Source organism: Rousettus aegyptiacus, unplaced genomic scaffold (assembly GCF_014176215.1).
Source record: "Rousettus aegyptiacus isolate mRouAeg1 unplaced genomic scaffold, mRouAeg1.p scaffold_m13_p_3, whole genome shotgun sequence".
In the NCBI taxonomy this organism is placed as follows: domain Eukaryota; kingdom Metazoa; phylum Chordata; class Mammalia; order Chiroptera; family Pteropodidae; genus Rousettus; species Rousettus aegyptiacus.
Window position 1 is genome coordinate 171,391,275 of NW_023416306.1, and position 20,447 is coordinate 171,411,721.

The 20,447-nt window shown below is 38.7% G+C and overlaps 1 long non-coding RNA gene, 6 other non-coding genes and 2 pseudogenes across 8 annotated transcripts in view; all 9 read left to right on the forward strand.

Annotated features, from left to right (window-relative positions):
* The window catches only part of LOC107497560, an 88,571-nt gene extending 74,434 nt beyond the window's left edge, over nucleotides 1-14,137 (forward strand). For both annotated transcript variants that reach the window (XR_004950049.1, XR_004950050.1), the window contains exons 22-25: nucleotides 331-5,822; nucleotides 8,689-9,824; nucleotides 10,705-10,794; nucleotides 12,952-14,137. This is a non-coding gene — a long non-coding RNA (uncharacterized LOC107497560). The remainder of the gene's footprint in view (nucleotides 1-330; nucleotides 5,823-8,688; nucleotides 9,825-10,704; nucleotides 10,795-12,951) is intronic.
* Nucleotides 754-831, forward strand: LOC118601139. The gene has a single exon (XR_004950228.1). It is a non-coding gene; the product is annotated as a small nucleolar RNA SNORD113/SNORD114 family (small nucleolar RNA).
* LOC118601140 lies at nucleotides 1,657-1,720 on the forward strand (annotated as a pseudogene).
* Nucleotides 3,609-3,685, forward strand: LOC118601131. Its single transcript, XR_004950222.1, has one exon. It is a non-coding gene; the product is annotated as a small nucleolar RNA SNORD113/SNORD114 family (small nucleolar RNA).
* LOC118601136 lies at nucleotides 4,426-4,499 on the forward strand. The gene has a single exon (XR_004950225.1). It is a non-coding gene; the product is annotated as a small nucleolar RNA SNORD113/SNORD114 family (small nucleolar RNA).
* On the forward strand, nucleotides 5,366-5,439 carry LOC118601130. The gene has a single exon (XR_004950221.1). It is a non-coding gene; the product is annotated as a small nucleolar RNA SNORD113/SNORD114 family (small nucleolar RNA).
* LOC118600888 lies at nucleotides 6,923-7,038 on the forward strand (annotated as a pseudogene).
* LOC118601138 lies at nucleotides 7,410-7,482 on the forward strand. Its single transcript, XR_004950227.1, has one exon. It is a non-coding gene; the product is annotated as a small nucleolar RNA SNORD113/SNORD114 family (small nucleolar RNA).
* On the forward strand, nucleotides 10,198-10,271 carry LOC118601141. Its single transcript, XR_004950229.1, has one exon. It is a non-coding gene; the product is annotated as a small nucleolar RNA SNORD113/SNORD114 family (small nucleolar RNA).
* Nucleotides 14,138-20,447: the final 6,310 nt, after the last annotated feature.

A 20,447-nucleotide genomic window follows, 5' to 3' on the forward strand; every position in this document is an offset into this window, starting at 1 on the left:
TGAATGTAGCGAAGCGTTGTCCAATTATTACAATAAGTGGCGACGCAAAAATACTATTTCTATGTTATAAAAACCCTGAAGTTCAATTAGAAATAAGTGGCACATGACTGTCACCTGTATGGCTAAGGATGACACAGACAGTGTAAGTCACAGGCAGTATTCAGATTCTGGGTCAGTTTCCAAGATCAACCTTGCTCTTTACCTTAAGGGAAAAAATACGCCTAATTAGTGAGCGCCCTAACTACCGACTAAATGAAATGTGAAAAGCCAGGATCTGTGGAGAGAAGGTCTCAACTATTTTTATCGTCTGCTCTGCTTTACGCTCCTCAGGATGGACACATTGGAGCTGGTTTGAGGAATCTTCCTTGATGGCGAGGAGAGACTCCGGGCTCGCATCTCTGTTTGAGGAGCCACAAGACCAACGTGAGTAATGATCAAAGTTCTTTTCTTGGTTCTGGTGTTTTGTTTTAGGATAGTCACTGTATTAATACAAGGTGTGAAATATAATCAAAGAAAGTTGAACTGTATCCTAGTAACAATTATGAGACTAATAGGAAGCATTATTTTGGACAGAGCATGTGAAAAAACTGAGGATAATGACAGATATTAATGTGGGAATGGTTCTTGGTGCACATTGGAGATCTCGAGATCTTGTTGAGCTTTTGTGAGTCATATTTTTAAAATTATAATTAGTGTTTTGATGAATTAATCAATAAATAATGTGGAAATGAAGGAAGGGAAAGTGGGCTTTTCTGGATTAATGATGATAACTGCCGGTGTGTGAGTCACGGGTGATGAATAGTAATTTGTGCCTGGAACTGTGAAAGGAAATGTCATCTTTCTCTGTATGGATTTTTTATTCTTTATTATAATTGGATCAATGAAATATCAATGAAGAAATTCATATAAAATAAAGCTGAATTATAGAAGCCTTGCCCAACTTAAAAAATATGTGCGGTGGCAATATATTCTCTTAATACACTTTGAAAACAATGAAATCCAAAGAGAAATAAATGATACATAAGTGTAACCCCCGTGACCGAGGATCATCTAGACAGGGCAAATTATAGATGTTGTGTATGTTCTATGTCAGCGGGAAGTCCAACGTTTTCATGAAAGACAGGGAAGTCAACATGCTCCAGTAACTAAGGCCCAAATGCCCGAGGGAAAGGTGTAAAGCGAGGATCGATGGAAGAATGTCTCATTTTTCCATCTGCTCTGCTCTGTGCTCTTCAGAACAGACGCACCCGAGCTGATTTAAGCATCGCCAAGGTCATGAGCTTGGTTGTCGCATCTGTGTTGTAGGAGCATGAGACCAATGTGAGTAGCAGTCAAATTTCTTGTCTTAGTTTGAGTGGTTGTTGAAGGCTATTCACCGTATTCTTCAAAAGTATTAAATATGATCAAAGAAAGTAAAATATGGCCGTTTAAATAGGTTGACATGAAGCATTTTGTTGGCTGATCCAAAATGTAACACAAAGATCAGCTAATGAAAGAGATTTAGTTTCTGTAGAAATGATTCTATACGTGGATGCTTGGGATATTGAAAGATCTTATAGATCTTATTCTTGTTTTTTTTTTTTTTCTTAATTTATTTGTGAATGAATTACTCAATAAATAAATATTTATAAGGATGAAAAGAAAGAAGGACAGTCATGGATCGTGATGCTATCTTAGTCTTATGCAATGAATATTATGTGTTTGGAACCCTGAGGTCCAACACAAAAAGTGTCTAGTCCATTCCCCATGTGTCAAGGGGTCCTATATAGATAGATGTTAAGGATATACATAGATTTCTTTTTGGTATTTGTGTTCACGGTTTTAACAATATTTACAAAACATCAATGGCAGAATAGGTAATAAATGAATAAAGATGAAGGGAGTGAAGCATTATTCTTTGATAAATATCTAGTAAAGTAATAGAATATTAATATACATTACAATGGATAATAAATGGACCAAGTGTATTATGTCTCTGACTAAGGTTGATATAAACAATGAAATGTAATAGTCAGTTATTGCCTGAGTCAGTTGCAGGTTTGAAGTTGTTTTAAATTAAGGTAAAAAGAAATAAGTAAATACCATCATAAATTAATAAATGCATAAGCAAACACATGGTGAAAACTATGAATGAATGGAAAGCGTCTCAATGTTTTTATCAACTTCTCTGCTTGGTCCTCTTCAGAACAGATAACCAAGTTAATTTTGTCTACTGCTTCGATCAAGATTATTATGTTGCCTTCATGTTAAGAAAGACTGAAGTGAGTAAAAGTCAAAAGCCTTATTTTGATTTGAAGCATCAATTAAAGATATTCACGGTACTATTAAAAAGCAATAAACATAATAGAAATGTTACCTATTTCCCAATGATAAATGTAACATAAAACATAACACAATATCTAGCGTGTACTCTCTGTTACATTTGATCCAGTAGATAGGTGTTAGGAATATTTTGTTTCTGAGGTTCAACAGAAATGAGATCAGGTCCTTTTTTCCTGTAGGAAGTAATCATACTATAAACAGAAGTCAGGAATACACAAGAATCTTGTTTTTGGTTTTAATATTCATGCTTTTTTTTTCTGTTTTTATAATTAGATAAATTAAATAATTGATAAATATACAAATGAATAAATATGAAGGGAGTAAATTTTGTCCAATTATAAAAATATTGGGTTAGGGAAAAAAATTCTCATCTTTATAAACAAATTGTTTCCATCGAGAGCTTTTAGGATCAAAACAAATCAATACAAAGATTATATTTCATATCGATTTCACAGACATGGGTATGTTATAATTTAATGGAGTAATAATAGAAGTATTAAATAAATATTTAAAATTGAAAAATGGGTGAAGCAGTGTATAAAACTATGAAAATAAAGTGAGGCATTGTCCAATTATGAATGTATGTAGTGAAGCAAAATATAATATTAATAAAATTGCAAACATTCATTTCCATGAAGAAATTAATGGATCGAGAAGTCACTTTTGTGGCTAAGGATCATATAGATACTGATAAGGAAGAGTCAATTTTATTCCTTTGGGTCAATCTCAAGATTGAGTTTTTCCTTTCGTTAAGATAAAAAACACATTTTAAGAAAAACTAATAAATCCCTGAATACTGAGTTAAAGAAATGGGCAAAGCAAAGATCAATGACAGGTCTCAGTTTTCTGGTTTTTGTTTCAATCATCTGCTCTGCTCTGTAATCAGATGCTCTCGAGCTGAGTTAAGCATCTTCCATGGTCACAAGCTCTATGGTCGCCCGCAAATATTAGGAGCCCAGAGATTAAAATCAGGAACAGTTCAAGTTATTTTTTTGGTTTCCGTGTTGTTTTGAAAGGTAATTAGTTAAACAGTGTAAAATATATTTAAATAATGCAACTCTATTTCAGTGATAAATATGAGATACAGTTAACATATTTATTAAGTAAGGTATATGAGATAACCAGGGTAATTAATGAGAAATATGTTGTGAAAATAATTCTCTGGATAGAGACATAAAAGCTTTTCTTGAGTTTTTGTGAATTATAGCATCAAAAACTATTATTAGTGAAATAATTATTTAATCAATAAACTCATAGAAATGAATGAAGAAAAAGAAGGGCAAGATTGGATCAATGATAAACATATAACTGATGTCACATGTGTCATACGTGATGAATACATGCTGGGAACTCTGAAGTCCGAAATGGAAGAAATCTAGTTCAGTGCCTCTGTTTGAATTGACCCTTTCAACTGATCTCAAGAATGTATAAGGACAAATATTATTTTAATTTGGAATGGAAAATAAATAGACCATGTGTATTTTGTCAAGTGTATGTTGTCCTTGAAGAGAGGATAATAGAACATTGTAAGTAATAGTTATTGCTGTGAGTCAGTTTTCAGTTTGACATTTAACTTATTAAGAAAAAATATATTAATATAATCTAATAAATACCTGAATGATCATGTACATGAGTGGTGTAATTTGTGGTATAATCAATGGACAGAATGTCTCAAAATTTTTTTATCATCTTCTCTGCTCTCCACTCCTTTAATGGACACACTGGAGCTTATTTAAGGATTCTTCATGGTCATGATCTCTTTGTTTGCACCTATGAGGTAGGAGTCTGGAGACGTATGTAATAGTCAATGCTCTCATCTTCATTTGAGTGATTCAGAAAGGCCACCCATGCCAGTGTTTAATATCGGCTTGATACAAAGCATCACATTGATTAATCCCTAAAGAAACAAATACCACTAATATAACTATATATCAACTATATTCAAATAAAGAAAAGGATTTAGTCTCTTTGCAAATGATACTATTTATGAATGTTAGGGAGATTGAAGGATCTTATTTCATGTGTATAATTTATGTGTGTTTTTTATTAATGAATTAATCAATAAAAAATGTAGATGAGAATGGGCAGAAAGATGGCCAATTATGGACTAATGATGATAGCTGATTGTATATGAGTCATGGATGCCGATAACACGAGTGTGGAACTCTGCGGGCCAACCCAAAAGGACTCAAGTCTATTCCCCAGATTTTAAGTAATAACGTAAATAGATTTCAGGATTATGTAATGATATTTTTCTGGTCCTTAGTGTTCATGAATTTTTAAAATAATAAAAGAATCAATGACAATAAATTAGCAAAAGTATACGTGAATAAAGATGAAGAGGGTGAAACACTGTTCGTTACTACAATATGTAGTCAATAAAATGAGTATTAATATGCATTGGAATGGATAATAAATGGACCAAGTATCTTATGTCGTGGCAGAGGACAATGTAGACAGTGATAGGTAGTCTTTTATGGCCCTGAGATAGTTACAAGTTTGAAGTTTATGAAGAGAAAAAATAAATTTTACCATAAATTAATAAATTCCTAAATGATTATGTAAATGAAGTATGGAACTTATAGATTATGGAGACAATGTCTCAATCTTTTCCTCATCTTTTCTGCTTGATAATCTTCAGAAACAAAGCACCGAGTTGACTTAAGCCTTTTTCCATAAGCAAAGCCTCTGTTTTCAGAAAGACACCAAGGTATGTAATAGTCAAGTTTTTGTCTTCGTTTTGGTCATTTGCTTACGGTATCTCTAGTATTATTAAAAAGTATTAAGTATAAGTTCAAAAGTTATCTACTGCCAATTGATTAGTATGATACGAAATTCTGATTCATTGATAATGTGCACCATTGAAATTGCTTAATGAAAAAAATAGACCATACTGGGAAAGCCTTCTATTGATAGATGTTAGGGATATTCAAGGATTTTATCCTTGTGTTTTTGTAAATCATGTATGTTTTACTATTATCAGTGAATTAATGATTTAATTGATACAAATTTAGATACAAATCAAGGAACAGAGGGCCTCACAGAGACCAGTAATGATGGCTGGTGACATGTAAGTCACAATGATGAATAATACGTGTGTGGAACTCTGAGGTTCAACACAAAACATAATCAGTATATTCCCTCTGCTCGAGATGCTCCTGTAGACAGAAGTCAGAAACATACTAAGTAAGATCATGCTCTTCTTTTGGATTCATAGATTCGGATTTACTATTATTAACGAATCAATGATAGAAACATTAAAATATATAAATAGATAAATTGGAGGAGGGTAGAGCATTTTTCAATGGTGAATGTAATGAAGCAAAAAAATGTTACTAATAAAAATTGAAAACACTGATATTCATTAAGAAATAAGTGGATTAAGAATGTTACCTCTTCGATGTATCTTAAGGTGACACCATTCAGTAAGAGTCGTTTTTATTGTTTCATTGTTCACAGGCTCTATAGTTATATCTATGCGTCAAGAGCATAGAGGCAAGGTGAGTAATAGTCAAAGTTCTTGTTGGTTTCAGTGTTTTTTGTTTTTTGTTTTATTAAAAAGGTGGCCACCATATTATATGAAATGTTATCATTGAAGGTCAACCATGGCCCATTCATAAATATGGGCTTAATTTGAAGTGTCGTTTTAATTTGTAGATGCAACATGGAGATCAGGTAATGAAAGAGATGTATTGCCACGAATAATAATTCTATAACAGGCGTTAGAGATATTTAAGTATCTTACCCTCAAGTTTTGTGATTTAGGTATATATCTTATTATTAATGACTTGATTAATAAATAAAAAACATGTAGACATGAATTTAAAAAATTAGGGCCCAGTCTGGATCAGCGATGACCACTGGTGGCATGAGTCGTGGATGACGGCTGCTATGTGTCTGGAGATGTAGGTTGTTCCTCTATTGAAAGAAATCCCATAGGTGGATGTTAGAGATATTTAAAGATCTTGTGCTTCTAATTTATGGCTCATGGATTATGATTATATTAATATAAAAGAATCAACGAAAGAATTAACGAGAATATTTAAACGATTAAAGTAGAAGAGAGTGAGGCATAGTCCCATTATTAAAATGCATAGTAAGGAAACAAATACTGTTACTATAATTTGGAATGGATAAAAAGTGAACCCAAGGGAATTAGCCCTTTGGATAAGGATCACAAAGCCATCAATCAGTAATAATCAGTGTACTGTTTTGTATCAATTATCAGTTTGACGTTTGTCATATTAAGGGAAAGTAAGCAAATATTACCATAAATTAATAAATATCAAGTGACTGAGTAAATGAATGGTGGCATGCAAAGGACCAATGGATAGAACGTGTCGAATTGTATCCTCTGCTCTTTCTTGTGCTCCTCAGAATGGGCACTTCAGCACCCAAATTAACACCTGCCATGCCTCAGACTCAGTGGTTGTCTTAGGAGCACGAGGACCAGTGAGAGTCAAAGTCGAAGTTCTTGTCTTGGTTTTGATAGTTTGAGTTTGGTCAATTATTGGACGTGGTTCCATAGTGTAGCAGTGAGCACGTCTGCTTTACTGCTTTAAGGTCCTGGGTTCACTCTCCAGTGGAGCCACAGTCCATGGTCTGTGTCCACGCCACCCTGAACAAGCCTGATGTCTGATCTCGGAAGCTAAGCAGGGTCAGGCCTGGTGAGTACTTGGATGGGAGACCACCTAGGAAGACCAGGTGCTACAGGCATAAAGGCATAAATAAAAAAATAAAAATAAAAAAAAGATTGGTCAATGATTTTGTTAACCAATGTCACCAAAAAAATTGAAGATTAAAAAGTAAAAAGTAAAAAAAAAAAAAATTGGTCAATGCATTAAGAATAAAGAAATTTAAACAAAGAGGGCTAAACATGGAACCATGTCGAGGCATCTAAATATGAAACACTGAAGCTAATTCTAGAAACAGATCTAACATTTGTGGGAAATAATTTTATAGATGAGCATTAGGGATTTCAAGACTCTTATCCTGGAGTTTCTTATTCATGTATATGTCTTTGTTAGTAAGCAGTAAATTTGTGAATAAATCAGTAGATAATAAAAGAAAAAAAAGAGTCACGTCTTTGGACCATTGATCAAGACTGAGATTCTGAGTTAAGGGTGGTGAATAATACGTGTCTGGATATCTGAGGCCCAACGCAGAAAGAAGTCTAGTCCTTTGCTCCTTTGGACATGGTCCTGTAGGCGGTTGGTAGGGATATTCAGTTAGCCTGGTCTCGAGCTTTTGTGGTTCATGGATAAGGATTGTATTGTTACAAGTGAATTGATGTGTAAAGGGTTTAACAAATAAGAATACTTGAATTAAAACGTGGCCACACCTGAACCAGTTCTAGCATATGTAATGAACAACCGTCAATACCAGTCTGCTTTTGAGGAGCTGGGATTCATGTTTTTTTAATCTCTCAGAATTCAGCACATGTACACAGATGTACGAATTGTCAGTATTCACAGTCCAGGATGTCTTTGGTCGACTGGCTGTTTATTTTATTACTACATAGAAAAAAAAATCTTATAAAATTAAATAAAATATTAGGCACTATGTAAATGAAAGAGGGCCAGTAATAAGAGTTTGTCAAATCGCATGATGAAGTTCCAGTGTCTGTTTTCACTTTGGTAATGAGCAACTCCTGCTCGTGCGTTCCCGTTACTGGAATGTGCTGTCGTGAAGATGCTGACTTTATCTTTAAGTGAATAAGCAAATATGGCCATAACAGTAGCTCAAAGGGACAAAGCATGGGCCAGTTATGAACGCGCCTTGAAATAATGGTGATGATTTTAACCAGTTCCACTCAGGAGATAACCCTCTCAAGATGAAAATTTGGCTTTTGAAACTTTGGGCGATGAGAATGCAGATGCACACACGACAGTCGCGTTTCTTGTCTGCGTTTCTGAGAGTTTAAATATTGTTCCATTTCTTTCAAAAGAATGACTGGTTGTCCAAATTAATTATGAATGCACGACTGAATAAAGTAGAATTATGCACTGTTCACTGGTGTGAAATTGCTTTGAAATACACGTTTAGATGAATCTGATTCTGCACCAGTGAGGCGCGAGAATCTCGGTGCTTGTATGCGCCCATGGAAGCTTCGAGACCATATGTCTCACAGGCAGCTCTTGTTCTTGATTCAGGTGATGGATCCAAAAGCATCCATTTTTTAATGTAAAATTAATCATTCGATTAACCTGATTAAAAAAAAGGGTTTTTATTTTTTATGTTTTGCCAATTGTAGCAGATGCCCAAAGTTTAAGATTAACCAAAACCTGCTCGCCTTGCTTGTGTTAGGATATTAGAGTAAATATGAAATCTGGGATGTTTCATTCTTTTTTATTGTTTGCCTTGTAGTCCCCACAGCGGTCCCCGGGGATGGTGGCTTTGGCTGGTGAGTCTAGGGGGAAGAAGCCCACAGGCCTCTGTCAGCAGCACACAACGGTCCTGTCCTTGGTGCCTGGCTCGCTCATGCATTTGAAGACAAAATTTGAAAAGACCGGGCACGAGAATGTGTTGCACACCAAGAATTAGGTTGTGTCCAGCCAGTACAAGAGTTGAATTATATTATTTTTCATTTAATCCTGGAACACTGAGGTTTATTAATAAATAAACAAGTTATCTCTTTGGTAAAGGTTATTTATACGGAGAACAGTAAGAGTCGGTGTTCTTGGTCTGGGGCAGAGGTGAATTCTAATTTATTTATTTTATTAAGAAAATCGGAAATAAATAATTCCATTAATCAATATGTAAATAGCAAGTAAATCGAGGGGGAAACATGAGTCAATGGAGGAAGTTTCTTATCTCTTTCCCTTTTTTGCAAGAGATACCTTCACATATTTTATTTAAAAATTTTAAAGTTATAAAAGAATGCATATTCATTTTCCTTTTCCCCCCATCTGTTTTCTACTCAGAATGGGTGCACTCGAGCTGTAATATAATGTAGTGTCAATGTATGTAATAATTCAAGTTCCTTTCTTTGTTGGGGCAGCCTGTTTAAGGTAGTCAGTGTGTGATTATAAAAGTGTGAAATACAGTCAAAGGAGGCTGAATTAGGACCAATGATGAGATTCTGTTATAAACCAAAGTTCTCGACGAATCTGATTTAGCACACAGATGCCCTTTTAAAAAGTTCTAACCTCTTAGCTCTGGGCATAAGGGACATAGAGTCGGTTGTCTGCAACACCGATAGTTTTTCTTCTGTTGAGTAGTTCATTGAAGGGTGTTCATTATATTATTTAAATGGGTAACTAGGAGCATTAATAAAATGGAGGTCCATTCAGAAACTAAAGATGAGAATGTGACATAAATGATTTTTTATGATTATCTTCTGTCGTGGTTGCCTCATGTTTACTAAATTCAAACCTAAATCGAGGCCTTTTCATTTGTCAGCATCCTCTTTACATTCCACGGGATGGATGCAGCAGAACTAACATTCTCCAGTCATGAAGATCTTCACTTTGTTCCTTTGGGGGAGGAGCAGATCAGGCCATGTAAGTAATAATTTCTTGTTTTGAGTGGTTAGTTCATGGGTTTCCATGATATCATTAAAAAAGAATCAATGTAATTAAAATTTTAAATGCCACGTACAGACTTTTGATGAGGATATGTTATGAACCAAAGTTTATGATCAATTTAGCATAAAAGATGAACAAGAAAAAAATTAATTTCTCCCATTCATTTCAAAACTTAAATGTTCCATTTCATCTTTGTCTCGCTGATTATTTAAATATCTCCCCTTTGATAAAGATCTAGGGTGTTACTCATTGGGGAGTCCCTATTTTAGTTGTTGAATAGGATGGTGGTTCATGGTTGTTCATTGAAACATCTAAAAATTGTTCATATTAAATGCAGAAGGGCCAACCCTGGACCAATGATGTGACTGGAATGCATCTGAATAAGAATTATGATCAATCACTTTTTGAACCACTGAGGTCCATTGCAAAAAGAAAACTAGTGAATGACATTTTTTGGTAATGATCTCAGAAAGTTTGAGAACCTAAGTGAGAGAGTTCATGGATATTGACTTAATATTATTAGTAGATGAATGAATGGATCAATAAATATATTCATTAGTAAAGAAAATTGACCCACAACATGGATCTATCTTGAGGATATAAAACAGGGACTTATTAATTTATTTCTGAAATTCCTTGGCTCATTAAGAAAAAGGTGAAGTTGTTACCACTTGTGTAAGAAGTAGTTAGGTAGAGGTATTTAATAGTCAGCGTTCTGCATTTAGTTTGCAGTGGGTTCCTAGTGTTAGATCGTGAAGAAAAAACATTAAAATAGTTAACTAAGTGAATCAGTGTAAAACGCAAACCAATGATGAGTGTATTTTATTCTGTTTTCCTATCTGTTTTATACCTGCAGAATGGCTGTCCCTTAGCTGTTTCAGTCATTATTTGATGATGGAGATCTTAGAAACTCTTACCTGTGTGGCCAAGGACAGTATAGATCAGGGTAAGTGACAAATTAAGTTCTTATTCTTGATTTGATCATTTTGTTTATGGATGATGACTACATTATCTAAAAAGAACAAATGGCCTAATGCAATCATAAAATCAAATCAAAGAAGACCATGAATGGACCAATAAGAATTTGTCTTGCCAAAGGTCATAGTTAATTCATTTCACAAAACCCCGAGGTCTGTTAAAAAAAATAGGTTGAGATTACTCCCTCTTCAATTAGGAAGATTTATAGACACATTTTAAGGTCAAAGATCTTGTTCTTGGGTTGGGTTTTTATTATTAAACAAATAAAAGTAAATATACTAGTCAAATTTCATTGTCCACTCATGGTCAATGATGTGATTATTCATGAAACAAGAATTTGTTTAGCTTGGCTCAGCTATTTTACCATTCCTTTTAAGGAGGATGTGGAGAGACTTAAATAAAAGTCAGATTTTCTCCTTTTGTTCAGATGTAGATTCTTTGCTGTTGACTTCATTTTTGAAAGCTAGCACTTGACCAAAATAATAAACAAGGAAAAATCAATTATAAAGAAAATTAGAATTACCAAGAATTTTCCAATGATAAAATTTTATAAAATAAGAATTATGATCAACCCAATTTTGCTTCTCTGAGATCCATTTAACCTAAAAGATTTAATCTGTTACCCCCATGTATACTGAGCACAGAGACGGATGTTAAAATAGTCATTGTTTTTTCTTTCTGATATTTTGGTGGGTTCATGGATGATGTTGTTACCATTATTTGTTTAGTAAATCAATCTATGAAAAACTAAATTATAAAAGGCAAAATCATGGACCAGCGATGAAAACGTGCATTGAAACAAGGATTATGATTAGTATAGTTCTGCACTCTCTACTGACATTTATGATATAAAACATTTATCTTTTTATATCTTTGTTTTGATGGTATATAGTATGTAGCACTACTCCGCATGAGGCACTAAAATAATTCGGATATTATTTTTACATGCTACTTGAATGGACTATTTTTCTATCTCACATGTAAATAATAGTGGCATGATTTATTTGGAGATGGTGGCAGGAGGTCCTTATGCCCCATGTTTTAAAATGTTCCGGCACCTCAGTATTTGAAGGAGTGCCAGAGTAACCGATGCCAAGGTATTAATTTCAGCTCAGCCAGTACTGACCCGCATCCATGTAGGGCACCGTGTTGGTGGTGGATTCATCTCTGAATCCCATTTAGTTCAAGGAGTGCTTTGGGACTAGGTGGAAATGTATTTGTAAATGTCAAAATTTAACATAATGGGGCAAGTAGATGGACTTTCTGGAGCACAGATGGCGGGCCCTTGGCTCAGTCTTAAGTGGTAGATGCTTCATGGAAGAAATAGCACCTGAGCTGATGACAAGCTCACTAGGCTGTAAGCTCCATGAAGCCAGAAACCATATCGGCCTGCTCACTGCGCCTAGCACACAGCACGTGTAGCACATAATCAACACTTGTTGAGTGAGTAGTTAAGTTAGTGATGAATGAGATAAAGAATGAATGAAAGAATGACTCTTTGGGTAGACAAAGGAATGAAAAAAATGAATGAAAATGTGAAGGAGCACACAAGGGAGTGAACAGAGAGACAATGAGTTAAGTAAATCGATGAGTCCATAGGTGCTTGATGGATTAATGAGTGGATCGTTAATCTGTACATAAAAATGCCAAAACAATGAATGAAAATAGGTCAGTGAGTCAATAAGTGACACATGAGTATACAAAAGGCTGAGTGAATAAATAAGCAAATCTCTGAATGAGTTTCCGAATTAACTTGTCCATTAATTTATGGACACATTTAGGTTAATTAGTAATAAATGAATGAATCAACGAATGAATTGGTGAATAACCAAATAACTTAATTGATTAATAAGTAAAAGAGTGAGTGAGTGAATATATGAATAAATCAATGAAAGAGGAAAAAGCCGACTAATTTAACTAATGAGTAAATAAGTCAAAGAATCAAACACATTAATAAGGGGAAGAACGGGTAGATGGGCGGAGTAGCGAACACGTTAGGGAGTGAGTGAGTGGCCGGCCGGCCCACTGCCCCACTGGCCTCGGCGAGCGGCCACTGGCTCTGGGCAGGGGGGCTCTGCCGTCTCTCCTCCTCTTTTGACTTCCTTCTCTTTCTCTTTTCTGCCAGGAGAGACAGCAGTTCGTGCCTTCGGAGAAGTCGCCGGAGCCCTCCCAGTGCCCTGCCCCTCGTTTGTCACAGGGAAGTAGATTTCATTCGTTCATTCTGCGGGGACCTCCGGGCACGTGCCCTGAGCCGCGGCCCAGGTGCAGGCGCAGGTCCAGCTCGGGGAGCCAGGGTCCCCCGGCAGGCCGTGGTTGCGGTGTGGGAGTCCACACCCCGAGCTTCATGCTCTGAACGCACGCCACTGCCCCGCCCCCACAGCGGGTGCTGTCCCCATCACTCTGCTTGTCTTCTTGTCCCCACATCTTCCCTCCGCTGGCCTCCCCAGGCTCACCCGGGACCTCGGTGTCCCCTGGGGACCTTCACGAAGGGTGACTTTCCTACTTCTCTCCATTGGAGCCTTGAGCTGGAGCCAATGACTGCCCAGCGTAGCCTCAGTTTCCCCAACTGCAAAAATGGAAAAAGGATGAGGACATGAATCTCTGCCATCGCCGTTGGGGCTGCTGGGGAGAGAGGATTTCTGTTGTCGAGCTCTTGTCCCGAGCCTCCTCCTCTCTGTCCCATCCAGGCCCCTGATCCTCGCTCATAATTTTGGGGCCAGTTTGTCATATTTTCTTCCCCTTCAGAGCTGAGGCTTCTCCTACCAACACGTGCTTTCTCAACACAGTCAAGTAAAACCTGGGCCACTAGCCTGGCGGGGCGGGACCCCACCCAGCAGGTGATCCTGGTGTCAGGCGCTGCTGGGCTCCCGGCCTCATTTTCTGACAGGCCCTCCCGCGGGGCTTTCTGGGGAGCCCCGGCCTGGAGTTCAGACTTCTCCAAGGGCTGTTTGTCCTCTCCCCTGCGCTGGGGTCCCTCTGCTGCTGCCTTTCAACTCTAAACCCCCGCCCTCTCTCCTCCGTGCCCATCTCTCCTGTGTGCACCCTTTGCACGGTCCCTCTTCTCCCCCCTCCCCCAGATCCCGCTGCTCTGCAAGCCACGTATCCAGTTATTTAGTCCCCTGGAGAGCCGCGGGCCCGAGTTCTTGGTTCAGCTGTTCATACAGCTGGCGGGTGGCTTGCAGAAGCCACACCTGAGCTGCGGGGGAGGTCACTGAAGACAGTCCCTGAGCTGCTCCTCCCAGTGCTCTTTCTCTTGGCCACCCCTCCTCGGGGACTGAGGCCGCCTGCCAGGAGGAAGAGCAGGCCGGGGGGCGGGGGGGGAGGGGTGGGTAGCGGGGGGAGATGGGTTGGCTGGAAGACGAGGCCACACTACATGGTGGCCATTATCTGGGGTGCAACCGGGCGTGAAGCGAAGGGGTTTTACAAGCTGGAAAGTGCAGGGCAGATGTTGGAGAAACAAGGTGTGGGGAGACCCTCTTGGGCCCCGGCCCGCCTCTGCGTGGCCCCGGGGCGCCACCCCTCCCCCTGTCGCAGGCCCCTCAGTGGGCGCTGCTGCATGTGCCACCTCCCGGCAGGGCCAGCGCCGCGGGGGCCCGGGCGCTGAGAGCGCCGAAGCTCGTGTGTACAGTTTGCTTATCGGGAGGCGAGAACGTAAACTCTCCTGGCCAAGGCTGCCGTTCAGTGACGTTTCATAGAAGCCCTGCAGAGAAGCTTCTGGAAAACTCCCTTCCTGCTTCCAACCGTTGCCCCAAAAGGCATGTTTCAAAATGCGCAGAATACGTGGGCCACGGAGCTCAGAGCTCGCTCTGGCCCGGCCGGCAGGGCGGCGGGCGCGCGGCTCTAGGCTCGTCCCTGCTCACTTGTCCCCAGACTCCTACTTCCGTGACCTTGGGGAGAGCCTTAAATGGGTCTCATCTGTCTGTAGTTGAGACCAGCCCATTGCACAGCAGAGAGCCTGGTCGAGCTGAGCTCCTGGGCCAGAGCGGGGTGGCGGGGACCACGCCGAGCGGAGCAGGGAGCGCACGGCCGGAGTACGGCCCTGCGATCCAGAGTCGGCCGTGTGGCCGGCGTGGTCTCAGCCTCCATTGTCAAGTGGTCCCCAGCTCAGGGAGGTCCCCAAAGCTCTGGCTTGGCTCTGTGATAGGTTTATAGATGGGCATTAAATCCTTAAAAAGTCGATCAAAGATGTTATAAAAAGAGACTTCATGGACCAGTGAAGCCTGGCGTCACAGAATAAGGACTGTGATCGGTCTACTCTGTGTTCACCTGGGGTCGCAGACAATAGCACTGACACTCACGACAGCAGGGATGCACGAGCCGAAATCTGAGAGCCCGAGCCTGCCAGGCCGGCCCCACGGGGCCCCCCTGCTCCCAGTCCGCGCGGGCTCCCAGCGAGACCCGACACCGAGGTGGTCAGCCTCTCCTCTATCTCCTCCGCCCCGCCCCAGCCTGAGTGCCTCGTAACCCCCCGTTCACACCACCCAGCAGCTCTGTCACACTGGGAAGGTGTCCCTGACACCCCAGCCCCACCTGGAGCACAAGACCTGCCCCAGACAGAACTCCCGTGCTTAATCCCAAAGAACCCATACCGCCTGGGGTGACGAGTACCCCGTGGGCAGGAGCGGACCCTGCTCTAGCTCCTGTCCCCATGACGGGCCTCCCGCTCTCACAGCGCCCTTGTCCAGGAGTGCCGACACATGCCCCGAGCCCTGTAGGTGAGGCACGTGCGCAAACAGCTGGGTTTCGTTTTGTGACTCGAGCCTCTTGTCTCGAAAGGTCGTCCCCACTGAGCCCCGGAGGTGTGGGTGCCCGAGCGCAAGGCTGCTGCAGAGGATGCCTCTGAGGGTGGAGCTGTCACTTCCTGGGTGAGTCTCTTATTTCCTGGTGACATTCTACAAAGTACATGTGTCGGTGAGCAAGGGCCAGAGTGGACTAGACCGTGTAAAGACAGTAGGTGACCGGAGATGGGCCTCACCCCCCGGAGCACGGCAGGCAGAGGCTGGCATCGTTCTGGCAGCCGCTTCTTTGAGTGGAGGGCAGGGCAAGCCGGAGAAGCTGCTCGCAAGTTGCCCTAGGTACCCCTCAGGGAGAGGGCAAGCAAAGAGGAGGCCGGCAGGGCTTGACCCGTCAGCTGTCCCTTGATCTACCCAAGTGGTGGGGCCATGTTCGTGTCCCAGCTGACCAGACCCTAAAGCTGTTATTGGCAGCTCGAGTTGGGCACAGGGTACCTTCACACTCCTGCTTTGAGAGAAAAGTGAGTCTCCCCAAAATGATGCTGATCGCTGCATTTTGTGAGCTCATTACTGTAATGGAGAATGCAGTTCGTGGGAGGCCATGTGAGTTTTCCCAATAAAGTACTCTTAGCCAATAACTAAAATCTGTTGAACGTAATAATTCTAAAAAATATTTTTTTTTCTCCTTAAAAAAAAGAAACAGAAAACAAATACATCTCTATTGGAAAAGCTCGTAAAATGCTCAAAAGAACAATCTAGTCCCATCACTCAAAGATGACCGCTGCCAACATGGCGGTGACCAGCCTCTCGCCTTACGTTTGCTCCTATAAATTGCATAAATGTGTGTGTGTGTACATGTGTACGTGTGTCTATTTTTAATTGGGCTCATCATCGTCATCTTAATTTTTTCGCCTAACTCTATATCCTGAATGTTTTCCCATGCCATTAAGTAATTTCCTAGTTCATGATTTTTTTAATGGTTATAGGGTATCCTAGCAAGTGACTCTATCGTAATTGGTTTAATTTGCCCACTCCTATCAGATATTTAGATGAGTTGAAAAGTTGGATCGTGTAAGGTCAGGGCGAGTCTCTGTTCCTTCATCTTCACATTTATCTCTGATTCGTTCCCTGCAGTTCGTTTGGAAAGCGGGATGGCCATGTCAAAAGGCGTGGTTGCCTCCTTAAAATTTGTACCAACCTACATTCTCAGAATTAGTTTAAGAGGTGCCCATTTCTCTGAGAGTTATCAAGGTTTTGAACATTTGCCAGTTTGTCAAAACATGGTGTTTCATTCTATTCATTTTCAGTTCTTTTATTGCACTAAGAGCATTTCCCCCACTCCCATCTTTATTGGTTCTTTGTATCTGAATTACCACTTCTGGTTCTTGCATTTTTTCATTTTTAATTTAGTTTATTCGATTTAGTTTATGTTAGCTGAAGTCACGCGTATGCATCATTTTAAGAGTTAAATAGTTCTTCGAGATTATTTTAGAAGTATTAGTCCTCCAGCTCGCCCAATTCCTTCCAATACCCTGCTCTACCGAAGCAACAGCTTTTAACTTTTTAAACTCATTCTCTTGACATTTATATCCATATTTCCAAGTGACATTATTATTTTTCTTCATCTTGACTTTTTAACCGTTGAAGTTGAGTATTTAAATCTTTCACAAATGCCCTCACACACACACACAAGCTTCAGCACACACAAGCATATCTCTGTGCCTCTTTTTCTCAAGATATTTAATTCACAGTTTTGGTTTAATCAATATTCAGTGTTTACATTATTATAATAGTGTAAACACCCTTGACAGCTGTATAATTATTTACCTCTTCAGAACTTTGTTTTTTCTGGAGTTAATAACTGCTTTTTTTCTTGTTTCTTTCACTTCTTTCTTTGATTGTTTTTTTAATGAGCTTATCATGAATTTGTCCTAAGCTTCTCAATACATTCAAACACATTAGTATTTGTTTCTTTTTAATGTCTTATCATTTGAAGAAGTCTTTTCATGGAGGCCTTCTTTCATGTTCTGTCTTGCATTGGTTGATTTTGGGCTTTCTGCTCTTAATTTGGTGTCTCCCCCTCATCCTCTTCTCAGGGATTCATTTGAGCCTCTCTTTGGTTGGAGTGCTCGTGCTCTCTCTCTCCCTCTCTCTCTCCCTCCTCTCCTGTTTTGCTAGAGTGCATCTTCTAGCAGTTTCCTGAGAAAATGGTACATGGGAAGTAAGTTTTTGGAGACCCTTCATATCTGAAAAGGAAAATGTGTAGTTCACATTGACATTGATAGTTTGGCTGGGTATTGAATTCTGGTTGGCAATCTTTTTCCCCCTCAGATTTTGAAAGCATAAGTAATTTTCTAACTTCTAGTGCTGTTGATGAGAAGTCATAAGACTTTGTGATTCATCATCCCTTGTGTGTGATCATTTTCCTCCTTTTCTGGAACTTGCGGGGTTTTCTCATTGTCTTCTAGTGTTTTTAAATGTCATGTGTTTGTAACTTGATGCGGACCTACGTTTATCCATTTTGCTGGGCCCTTTAGATCTGAAAACTTGTGTTCCTCAGTTGTGGAAATTTTTCTCAAACAATTTCTTGGATAATGACCTCCCATCTGTTTTCTTTTTCTGGACCTCATATTGCTTGGATGTTGGATCTCTTTAATTGGTTCTTTAATATTTTCATATTTTTCCTCCAATTGTCAACTCTTAATTTCTTTGTTTTCTTCTTGAGGGATTTCTCTGTCTTCATTGTTTAATCTATTTTCATTTCAGTATTTTTTATTATACCCTAAATGTTTTATAACATTTTGTTTCATGGATGCAATTGTTTCTTCGATATCCCTGGTAATATTATTAATAGGTTTTCTGAAATTTTCTTCTCCCTATAGAGTTTCCAGGCCTTTTTTTTCTTTTAAATGTTAGATGCTTTTCTCGACTCTCTGGCAGTATAGATAAATAGATGTAGATGATAAAGATATAATGATATAGATATAAATGATATAGATGACAAAAATATAGATTATATGAAACACACACATACAGAAACACTAATGAGCTATTTGGAAGCTCTTGGCATGTCGCTGGGCCTTGTGATGAGTTGTGGGCTTTACTGTAGAGTGAACTTGCTGGTCTTTGTCATGGAGAACCTCAGGTTTTAGCATTTTTAAAGTCTCTTTCTTTTGGACTTCTCAGATGCTTCAAGGAAGATTTTTTGTTTTTGTTTTTAGCCTACGCATTTCTAGTGCTAGTGCTCTGGGAGGTTTGTGGAGGAAGATTGGCAGGGGGAGGCGTCCTCAGCATCTAGCTTTTGTAATACTTTGCCTTCTTCTTTTTAGAACTCTTGCCCCCCATGTGCTTGCTGTCTCTGTTTAAATCATTTCTGCTTCATTTTCTCCATATTGTACATTTTCAGTCTTCTCTTAGAGTTAGGGAAGGCTCTGCACAGTGAGTGAGGATTTAGGGAGCTGCCTTCTTAAACAGACTTTCAGCCAATTTTCCTTATCGAGGCCTAGATTTTCTTGCCGCCATTGGGTACTCAAGTCTCAATTCCTGAGATTTCCATGGGTTCCCAGAATATACTGGGCTTTATTTCAGCTTTCCTCACTGCCACTTTACAGTTCTCAGTTCTGAGTAATTTACAATTCTTATCTTCATGTTGTTGTTTCTGTGTACTGATACTCGAAAGAAAAATCTCTTTACTCTCCTTTAGCAGTTTCAACAAGGGGGTGGGATTAGGCAAACATCTCTACTCTATTTAATTCACCTTACTGGACTGGAAATCATTTACCTATTTTTCTCTATTGGTGTGTTCATCTTTTATTTTTATTTTGTAAGACCTTTTTAAATTAAAATAGAAATTGTTTTTCTATCATATATTACCAATTTTTCTTCCCTATTTTCACTTGCCATTCCATTTTGTTCATAGAGTTTTAATTTTTTATTTAAAAAATTATGTTCTAAAAATCTATCTCTAATTTTTTCTTAGTTTCTTATTGCTTAGAAAGACCTTTCTCACCTTGAGTTCATATAGTCACTTTTATTTTTTCTCATTCTTTAGTGATTTCATCTTTTATATTTCGATCTTCAATCCATTAATTTAATTATCGTGAGAAATAATGATATGTCCCATTCCTGTATTTACCACCTGCTAGATATTTTTATAGTTTTTGTTTCTTGTTGTGGCTTTCTATTATTCTATTAATCTGTCTATTCTTGCACCAGCATTGCTTTGTTTTAATATATTGTATTGTTGTAATGTGTGTTATTATTTGGTAGCAATAGTCTTCTTTCATTCTTATTTTTCAAGATTTTCTTGTTTAGTCTCACTTGTTGGTACTTCAAGATGAATTTTAGTGATATTGTGAAGTTAAAATTTGTTATAGATTTTTCTGTGGAATTTTATAAAATTGTAAATTAAAGAGGATTGATATTTTTTATTCTTGAGCTTTGCATGATATTTTGCATTTTAATATCTACACTCACAATTTGTCAAATTTGACAGAATGACCATTTGTCATTAACTTTATTTCAAGGAATTAAGTATTGCTTCTATTGTGAATTTGTTCCCTTATATTTTCTAGCTGGCTATTACTGACATGTAGGGAAGAGATTACACATTTATTGTTATTGGCTGTCTCATTGAATTCTCTTATTTGTTCCACAAGTTTTTAGTCGAATGTTTTGGAATTTCTAGGTAGAGAGTAATTCATATCTATATAATGCAACTCTTGCCTCTTTTTTTCAATATCTCTCCTCTATTTTCTTTCTTGTCTTATAGCATTGGCTAGATCTTCCAAAACATTGAATTTTTGATAATAGAAGTCTTTGTCTTATTTCTGGTTCACTGTTAAGTATGATAATAAATAACTTTTGGCTATATATTTTTTATAATGCT